Genomic DNA, 9,387 nt, shown 5'->3' on the forward strand with positions numbered 1-9,387 from the left:
GAACCGAACGGCGCCTCTGCGCGATGTACAAAGCCAACAGGAACCTCGTATCGGCTGCCGAGCCGGGCTTGAACAACGGACTTTCACCTCTAATTTATATCAACTCACCACTCCCCGAGGGATCCGCAGAATTGCTTCTGGGTCCCGTATCGTTATTGCGATTCGTGTTTGCATTACACTACATTGAACTATTCAACTTGTTTATCCGCATGGCGAACATTTGCTGCATAGAACATTTAAGTTCCACTTCGCTCTCCCCTACGTGGGTCTGAGCTTCGCTCTCAGGAAAAAATATGCCACATTTGGTAGGGAGACCCGGTTTCATCACGCTTTGTGCCCTGCACCATATATACCCTCATAAATTTATTCATTGGATTAGATCCAAGGAACACCAGATCATGCACCACTACCCATAATAGCTCATCGAGCTTAGCGTGAATCCTTCGGGTTTCCTAAGAAGTTCGATTGGTCTTGCAGAGTTTAAAGACAACGAAGCTTAGTTTCAAGCAATGGTTAATATACGCGTATTCAAAACCCTTAGCTGTTACAACTTTTTACTAGAAACCATCACGACGAAGTCTTTGGGTCCGTAGACCCGTGATGTACTGCTCAGGAACGTTTTGATGGGGTGGAAGCTCAAAATCATAGGTTAAAATCATCGGCAGAGCCCACCAGACACCACTTTTGCTTCATTGGTTCGGACTATGGGCATGCGACGATTTTTATCGCGGAGGACGTATGACCCAAACGGGGGCTTAATGACCCTGCCACTGCAAACCATGCTCCTACGACTAAATAGAGGTAAAAACTACGATTTGGTGCAATCTTCATGTTTGACCTCGTAGCAAGGTACCCTCCTATAGTAGGCAATGAACAAATGATCATAATCCCAGGAGGGCAAAAATGGGAACCCGAAGAGCGCTGTTGGCGCGCCTAAGCTACTAGCCCGTAGAGTAAAAATGGTACCCCCAACAAAGTTGTCGATTGACATTCTGATTGCACTTTTCATCATCTAGGGTGCGTTCCTTACACGTTTGAGGTGTTTTGGCGAAAAACATGTTTTGAGCCACACGAGCTCTCCGGCCCGTTCGGTGCACATTTTGAAAAAGCTAGGGAGCTGCCCTAGGTTCGGGGTGTCACAAAATATTGAAAAGTGGTCAAAAACCGCTATCCAGAATCGGATGTAGAATCATTAGACGAACTTAAAATTGTTCTACAACCCCCAGTCAAACGCCTCGTATTCGAGATATAGCACTTTGTAGGTCTGACCGAGCAATTTTGTGCTGAAATGTATGGCGGACATGTTATTGTTAAACGGCATTAACTTACATCATTTTCTTCATCGGCACAGCTACTATCGACTATCTATTGTTGAAATGGATTGAGTTTGACCATTTAGCTCTTTTCTTATGCCGTGCACCAACGGTGTGTACCGATCAGGAAAGTACACTACTTACGCGTTCATGGATGTATGTTGGTACAAGTTGCCGGTCGGAATAGCAGTGCACCAAAACTGTGTACCGATCAGGGAAAGTACAAGACGGAGGGCGCAGCCCGAGCGTACGCGTTCATAGATGTCCATGTTGGTACAACCTACATGTACGTACCTTGTTTTGTATCAAAGTTCCAATAAAGTGTTTGTATGCTTAAAATGCTTATCTCAACCGGTCACCTTTTGGCCTGCCCTTTTATAGACAGAAACCTAGAACGATACTCGCGATGTTTGTGTTTCCATTCGCCCGGGACGACGAAATGAGCTCTGTGCACATCGTGCGAAAACTATCTCCTCCTCGTATGTTTTGTCCCTCCACGCATATAATCACCCACATTTGTGTTCAACACGGACGGCGCAGCCCGAGCGAACGCGTTAATGTTTATGTTTGTGCACACTAAAGTTACAATCCTAGGATTTGGTTATTGCGTCGCAGTGCCCGACCGTCGCGGACACCATTCTTGGACAAAGTCAAGTACGTGAAATACATTCTAGGTATGTGCCCGTTCGTGACTTTCGTTGCGTGCTTACAGACACGCTTGGGTATGTTACCATACAAGGTTTACTAGGAAAACCTGGGAAGGACGCTTGCCCTCCGTCGCGGACACCATTCTTGGAAGAAGTCCTGGTACTTAGCGTTCTTTAATGTACTTGATCAGTTTGTATTGCAATTGCTTTGTGCCATTGACTTTTGCTAATGCTCACTAAGGGGTGTTCGTTTGCGATGTGTATGATAAGCAACTGTCTATTCTTACCAGCAGTTAATCAACACTTTTCACCCAAATCATAGGAACGTAGAGTACTTTCCTGATCGGTACACAATTTTGGTGCACCTCTAACTTCGCCAGCACTTTATCGTTACGTTTTGTGCACAACCTTGGGACATGGTGTAAGTTTCATCATTGTTATGTTTGATTCGGTTTATTATGATTGAAAAATACGCTACGTCCGAAATCTGAACTCGAATACTTTTGCCACGTTGCGCAAAAGCTACTGAGCAACTCTAGCCGTTTACCGATTTATAATTTAATTTTCGTTATTGGTTTAAAATACGCTAAGTCCAAAATCTGAACTCGAATACTTTTCTATGTGCCGCCAAAAGCTACTGAGCAACTCTAGCCGTTTACCGATTTAAAATTTAATTTTCGTTATTAGTTTTAAAAATACGCTAAGTCAAAATCTGAACTCGAATACTTTTCTATGTGCCGCTAAAGCTACTGAGCAACGCCTAGGTTGGTACATTTCTGGTACATGGGTGTATGCGTGCAGGCGTACTGCCGTGCTGGACCGGAAAATCGCACTTGCTACTAGAACGTAGAGTAATTCCCTAGATAGGTGCTTTTGCATGCCTCTGTTCGACGTCCATGCAACTTGGAACGTGCGACACACGTAGCTAGGCTTCCCATACATATTCCTAGGGTAGCACCAAATTGCACACTTTCAGGGGTATATTTTGGTACGGTGTACTGTGCATGGTACAAGTATCATTAGCTCGTGCAATTTATTTTGCATCAAGTTGCGATTGCTGGTGCGTCGAGATAGGAGTGTTTCGCGACTTTTGCCAAGCTTTGGTGCCATTTGGTGAATAATTAATGTTCTAGCCACAATAAACGTGCCACATAATGCCAATAACGAAAACGCCATTTTCAAGGGACTTCCAGTCAAAATGTTTGCAATCAGCGCTTTCCTGTCGAGTTCGGGATTTGGGACTGAGCGATTTTTTCACGATCAATCAAACGACCAGTTCGTGAATAAACAATTCATACAACAGTACATCCCTTCAAAGTGAAAAAGCCGAATGCTAGGGAGCTCCAGTCAAAAACGTTGTCATTGGCGCTTTCTTCTCGAGTTCAGGATTTGGGACTTAGCGTTTTTCACGATCCAGCCAAAGACCAGATCGTGAAATAAACAATTAACTGTACTAGTACATCCCTTCAACTGAAGCAAGCGCACCATACATGACCCGTACGCTAATCATCCAAGCACATGACACGTCAACTAAGTCAACACATGATACAACTTGGAAAACTAACGGGTAAGTAGGTCATCTCGTACACGACGACACACCGACCAAACCAGGTCAACACGTCACATGCACAAGACATCCTACTACCAAGGCCGACCACCTCGACACGACCTGTTAACCGAACATGGTCAACACCATCATGTGCAAGGCAACCGGGCCAAACGGGTCAACTTATACAACTTGTAACGAGCATGTGTAAGCTTACTGGTGTGGTCCGCACGGTCCTCACATCAAGACAATCAAGTCGAGAACGAGGCACGCCGACAAGCTCATTAGTGTTAAGTGTCCTTCTCCATCCTATGTCAAGTCACTCGTCTGACACGGAAGTAGCCAACTCTTGTCCACTAGTATAAAGGAACGGTCTCCAGACCAGGTCAAGTCACTCGTCTGACAAGGAAGGAGCACGCACCAAGCTTCACCAGAGCACGGTACCACGGTCCCCAGACCAAGATGGTTAGTTACGCCAACGAGGAAGGGCACGCGTTCCTTACTACACTCAACTTAGTACACTCATGCTCTCACAAGAGTATCCCCTGTGTCGACGTGGTCCCCAGACCAAGACGAGCTTGCGCACATCGAGGAAGGGCACACGGACAAACCACCAAGCATGGGTCGCCTGAGAGGATCGATGCGAACGCATCTCTACAACTCGCAGCTCCCAGCCTGAAGTCCCGTCGTTTGCGGGCGGTTGATAGTGTCGAAACTAGGTATATCCACGTTGGGCAGAGCTCAAGCCAACGGCGTTCAGTTACGGTACTAACACGTGCAGCGAACTCCACTCATTGCGGCCTAGGTATAGCGGGATGAGACGCCGGGCTGCAGACGCAGACTCAACGGATCTCAGGGTTGTTAGGCCCGCTAGCTTCCGAACACCTAATGGGTTTGAGAAGCGCTATCAGCTCGGATTGGCTACGACCTTAGAGGCGTTCAGGCATAATCCAGCGGACGTAGCGTCATACCAAAGTCCGGTCGGACTAGTATTGAGCCAGTGGTCCGTACCTGTGGTTCCTCTCGTACTGCACAGGAATTCCGTTAAGATAGCGACTATAAGCACACACCAGTAGGGTAAAACTAACCTGTCTCACGACGGTCTAAACCCAGCTCACGTTCCTTGAAGGGTGAACAATCCTACGCTTGGTGAATTTTGCTTCACAATGATAGGAAGAGCCGACATCGAAGGATCAAAAGCCACGTCGCTATGAACGCTTGGCGGCCACAAGCCAGTTATCCTGTGGTGTTCATCGAGTAGCTCGTCGGGTACAGACGTATGTAAACACGCTCCGACAAAGTGTGCAAAAAGTGTGTAAAAAACAGGTCCCTCGGATCGCTCTGAAACCCTCGTCGTTTCGACGCAATTTACCTATAGACAATTTGGTCGAATTTCTGTGATTTTTGCGCTTTAAAAATTCGTGTTGTTCTGTGTACATTTGCCCCCGGTAGCGCAAATTTCCGGGTGTGGAAAAATGCGCAAAACTGTGATATCAGCGCCGGAAACACTCGATTCTGGATAATTCGACGCTACAAAGCGTTTTAAAAGTGTTTTCGAGACGTTTTGAGAAGTTTAAAGTGCATAAAAGTGTGTGTACATCCCCATACAATTTGTATGGGGAACTTTGAATATGAATAACTCAGTAAACGTTCGTGCCGAGGATGCATTTAAAGGTGCGCGTAGGAGTGACGCTGAACGTGGTGCAAAGAAGCAGAACGAAAATCGGTGAAAAACGAGAAAATAAAAAGTGTCGGGGTGCTGCCGCCGGAGCACACGTGCTTTCGGAAAAATCGAAATAAATAGCAAATCGCGAATAACTCCGCGAGTTTTGCTCGGATTCGTGTGCGGTTTTCACCGTTGTGCTTGTTTTTATGCGTACAATAAGATTGCATCAAAATTTGAAAATCGTGAAAAAATTTTTGACGTTTCTTGGTGACAGTTCTATAATACCCAAGGGACAAATTTTGTCAGGAGCAGTTCCCAAGGGGCAAAAAATTTGAAAAGTCCGTTACTGCTCGAAAAGTGCTCGAGTTTACAAAAGTGCGCAGAAAATTCGGGAAGGGTGCTTGGTGCCCGCGGCAGCTCGGATCTGCTCGATTCCGAGTAGTTCGAGCGCTCGAAAACTGCTCGAATTTTTCGAAAAATCCTAAAATAGGTCCAAAAGGGTCGAAAAAGCGGGCAGCGCAATTTGGACGTGAAAAGTGCCGGAAAAAAATTCGGGATTGGTGCGGATCCATTCCCCACGTGAGCGACGCACCCTCTCGTAATTTTTCGCCACCCCTCCCCCCAGCCCGCAGGGGGGTCGCAAGTCGGACCATAGTGGAAAACCAGCGTGGAAGAAGGATTCTACAGCAGCGATTGAGCGGCAGAACACCAGCTGAACGGCGCTGCATGCCAGGGTCATCTCGACCCCCGGGTCGACCCCCAGGGTTATTTAACCCACCAACCTGAGAAAGTCGGCAAAGATGATGGCATCATCCGGGATGTCAACGCGCGCGAGTGCGAGGTCAGTCTCTGTGGACTGCCGTAGCAGCTTGGCATCTGGCTCGAAGCTGTTTGTGACCGAGCCTCAGTGGCGCTGCCTAGGGTCAGTGTCTGGGCAACAACAAGCCCGTGGCATCCAAGGCCGCCACGGCCACACCAGGCTCGAGTTGCTTGAGCAGCAATCCAACGACTAGAGGAGCAGAATGCAGAAATGAAGGAGCAAAATGCTCGCCTCTCCGAGATAACTGGCATGTGCCAACTGCTGCAAGAGGAAAAGGAGGAGGCAAAACGACGAGGAAGTTGAGCACAGATGGAAGCTCGCCGCCGCATCAGCGCGACCGAGACGTGCTCAACTCTTCTGGCAGCAAGGTTGCCGGCGGACAGCCGTCAGCTAATCCGCGCCAGCCTCGACTGCCGCGCCAGGCCCTCTGCGCCGCAGCTGCAGCAACAACAACAGCAGCAGCGGAACCAGCACGAGCAGGAGCAGCCCCGCGCGTCGACGTCGCGCGCAGTCATCTGCCGCACCGGCGAGCATCAAACAGCCGTCGCGTAGACGTACCCGGAACTCACCTTTGGTGAGTCGTGCATCAGATATCGCGGAAAAGCTACAGGTAAGCCACGTTCCCAGCAGCAACAGCAGCGGCAGCAGCGGCAGCAGCAGCGTCAGCTGCCACAGCGACAGGCGGTCGCCGGCTCGCAGCAACAGCAGCAGGAGCGTATGCAGCGGCATCAAACGCGCTTTATCGTAAGCGGCCGAGGCCGACATCGAGGTGTCTCCCAGTGAGGCGGCAGGGATATCCGGTGCGCAGGCCACGTCTGGACGTACAATGAAAGGCATAAGCAGGACGCCGAATACGGGCTGCTACGTATGGGCTGAGCAAGCGGCAAACCTCCGCTTATGCTGGAAGGCGTCCGCAAAATCATCGGCGACGCAGGCGTCAGTCGGCCACAGAAATGGGTGAGCTGCTGGTAGTCGATATCGATCCCCTTGCTGCGGAGGAAGATATCATTGCTGCCCTCGATGCTGAATTGGCGCAAGTGCTGGGTTGTTCTGCCAGCGGGAACTACCGGATGGTTCGAAGCGAGCACGCATCCGGCTACCAACGGTCGGCTCGGCGGTTGGAAGGACTTAAGCATGTTCCTGTGCGACTGTGTGGGCAGGTTCGAGCAGCCCCACCAACGCCTCCAGAGCGACAGCGCTGTTTCCGCTGTCTGGAGATGGGCCACATCGCCTCGAACTGCCGTTCCACCGCAGATCGACAGAATCTGTGCATCCGCTGTGGGCTTACCGGACACAAAGCACGATCCTGCCAGAATGAGGCAAGAAGTGCGCACTGTGCGGTGGCGCTCACCACATAGGCCACAGCGAATGTGCTCGTTCGGCCCAACGATGTTCCCGGCCCTGAAAGTTCTGCAGGCGAACCTGGGCCATGGCCGTGATGCCCAGAACCTGGTGCTGCAAGCTGCCAGAGGAGAAAACAGACGTGCTCATTCTCTCTGATGTTCTGCGCCCACCTGAAAACAACGGTGGGCATTCAGCAGCTGCAAGGCGGTACAGCGGTGGTAGCTGTCGGTGAGCTACCAATACAGCGGGTGTGGTGCAGTGAAGCTCAGGGGTTGGTTGCAGCGCAGATCGGCGGAGTGGTTTTTATCATGCTATGCTCCACCAAGCCTTAACCTCGCAGAGTTCGAGCGCTTCTTGGAAGCAATAGAACTCGAGGCTTCTCCACCCTCAAGTCGTCGTCGCCGGCGATTTTAACGCCAGACATGAGTGCTGGGGCAGCCCAGCGACCACGCGGGGAAGAGCTGCACGGAATGGTGGAGCAGCTTGGCCCCTGTCGTGATTAATCAAGGTCGGGAATACACGTTTGTTAATAAACGGTGGCTCTCCCAGTATAGTGGATGTGGCATTCGCGAGCCCGACGATCGCTCGCCAACCTGGGTTGTGCTACGTTACCGCGTCAGACCACCGCTATGTTCTCTACACCGTGGGAGGAACACCAGCATCGCCCGAGCAGCTGCAGGACCAGCAGCAGCCAGCGCAGTCCTCTGCGCAGCAGCAGCAGTCACTAAGCAGCAGCAGCGGCAGCAGCATGCCAACAGCAGCAGCAACATCAGCGGCAACCGTCATCGCGGCAGGGTGCTTCCGCTAGCCAGAGGCGTGTGCGTCACGCTGGCCGTAGATGGAAGACCTCGCAGTTTTCTCCTTCCTCATTCCTCGAGGCGCTGTTCGCTGCGGACTTTGTCCAACGCGCATCGACCCAGGAGGGTATGATCGCAGCCATGTTGAAGGCCTGCGACGAGACGATGCACAACGGGTTACCCGAGTGCACCAAGACCCGCACCGTAACACATTTTGGTGGTCTCCCCTCCTGGCTCGCCTGAGGAACAACTGCAGGTTGCCCGTGACCGGATGCTGCGGACGGCTGATTTGGAGAGCGCAGCATAGCAGCAGCTGAGCACAGGACAGCAAGGGCAGAGCTCAGCCGAGCAATTCCGAGCTAGCAAGCGGAACTTGTTCCAGGAGCTGATCGAAATTGCAGAAGAGGCGTTCGGGGCAGGATATCGGGTCGTCATGTCCCGGCTCCGGGGCAGTCGGACGCCTTCAGAAGCGGACCGGGTCGTCCTCGAACGCATTGTGTCCGGCTCTTCCCTGAGCATCCGCCCTGTGACTGGTCGCAGCTGAGCAACGTTAAGGCTTCGTCGGGGAGCAACAACAACGGCAGGGTGCACCGGTAACGGACGACGAGCTGCTGCTCATCGCGAGCCAGATGGCAAATCGCAAAGCACCAGGGGCTCGATGGCATCCCGAACGCGGCAGTGAGCGGCCATCATGTTGTTCCCAGGTCTTCCGGGTCCTGTACCAGGATTGCCTCAATCGCGCCCGTTTCCGGCGCAGTGGAAGAGGCAACGACTGGTGTTGCTGCCGAAGCAGGGAAGCCTCGGGAGAGAGCAGCTCGTACCATTACCCTCTGCATGCTCGACGCACTGGGAAGGTGCCCGAGCGCCTCATCCTGAATCGCCTCAATGAACATCTCGAGGAGCCGTCTTCACCCCGACTGTCGGACCGGCAGTTCGGATTTCGTCGAGGGCGGTCGACAGTGAGCGCCATCCAGCGGGTTATTGAGGCCGGCCGTACCGCCATGTCGTTCCGGCGAACGAACGGCCGGGATAACCGTTTCTTGCTTGTGGTGGCGTTGGACGTGAAGAACGCCTTCAACACGGCCAACTGGCAATCCATTGCCAGCGCCCTTCAGGCAAAAGGTGTTCCCGTCGGCCTCCAACGGATGCTTCGAAGCTACTTCGAGGATCGTGTTGCTGTGCTGACACGAGCGAAGGCCCGTCGTACGGCATGCGCCGGTGTTCCCACAGGGTCCATCCTGGGCCCAACTCTGT

The sequence above is a fragment of the Anopheles arabiensis genome (genome assembly GCF_016920715.1).
Source record: "Anopheles arabiensis isolate DONGOLA chromosome X unlocalized genomic scaffold, AaraD3 X_pericentromeric_contig0006, whole genome shotgun sequence".
Classification (NCBI taxonomy): domain Eukaryota; kingdom Metazoa; phylum Arthropoda; class Insecta; order Diptera; family Culicidae; genus Anopheles; species Anopheles arabiensis.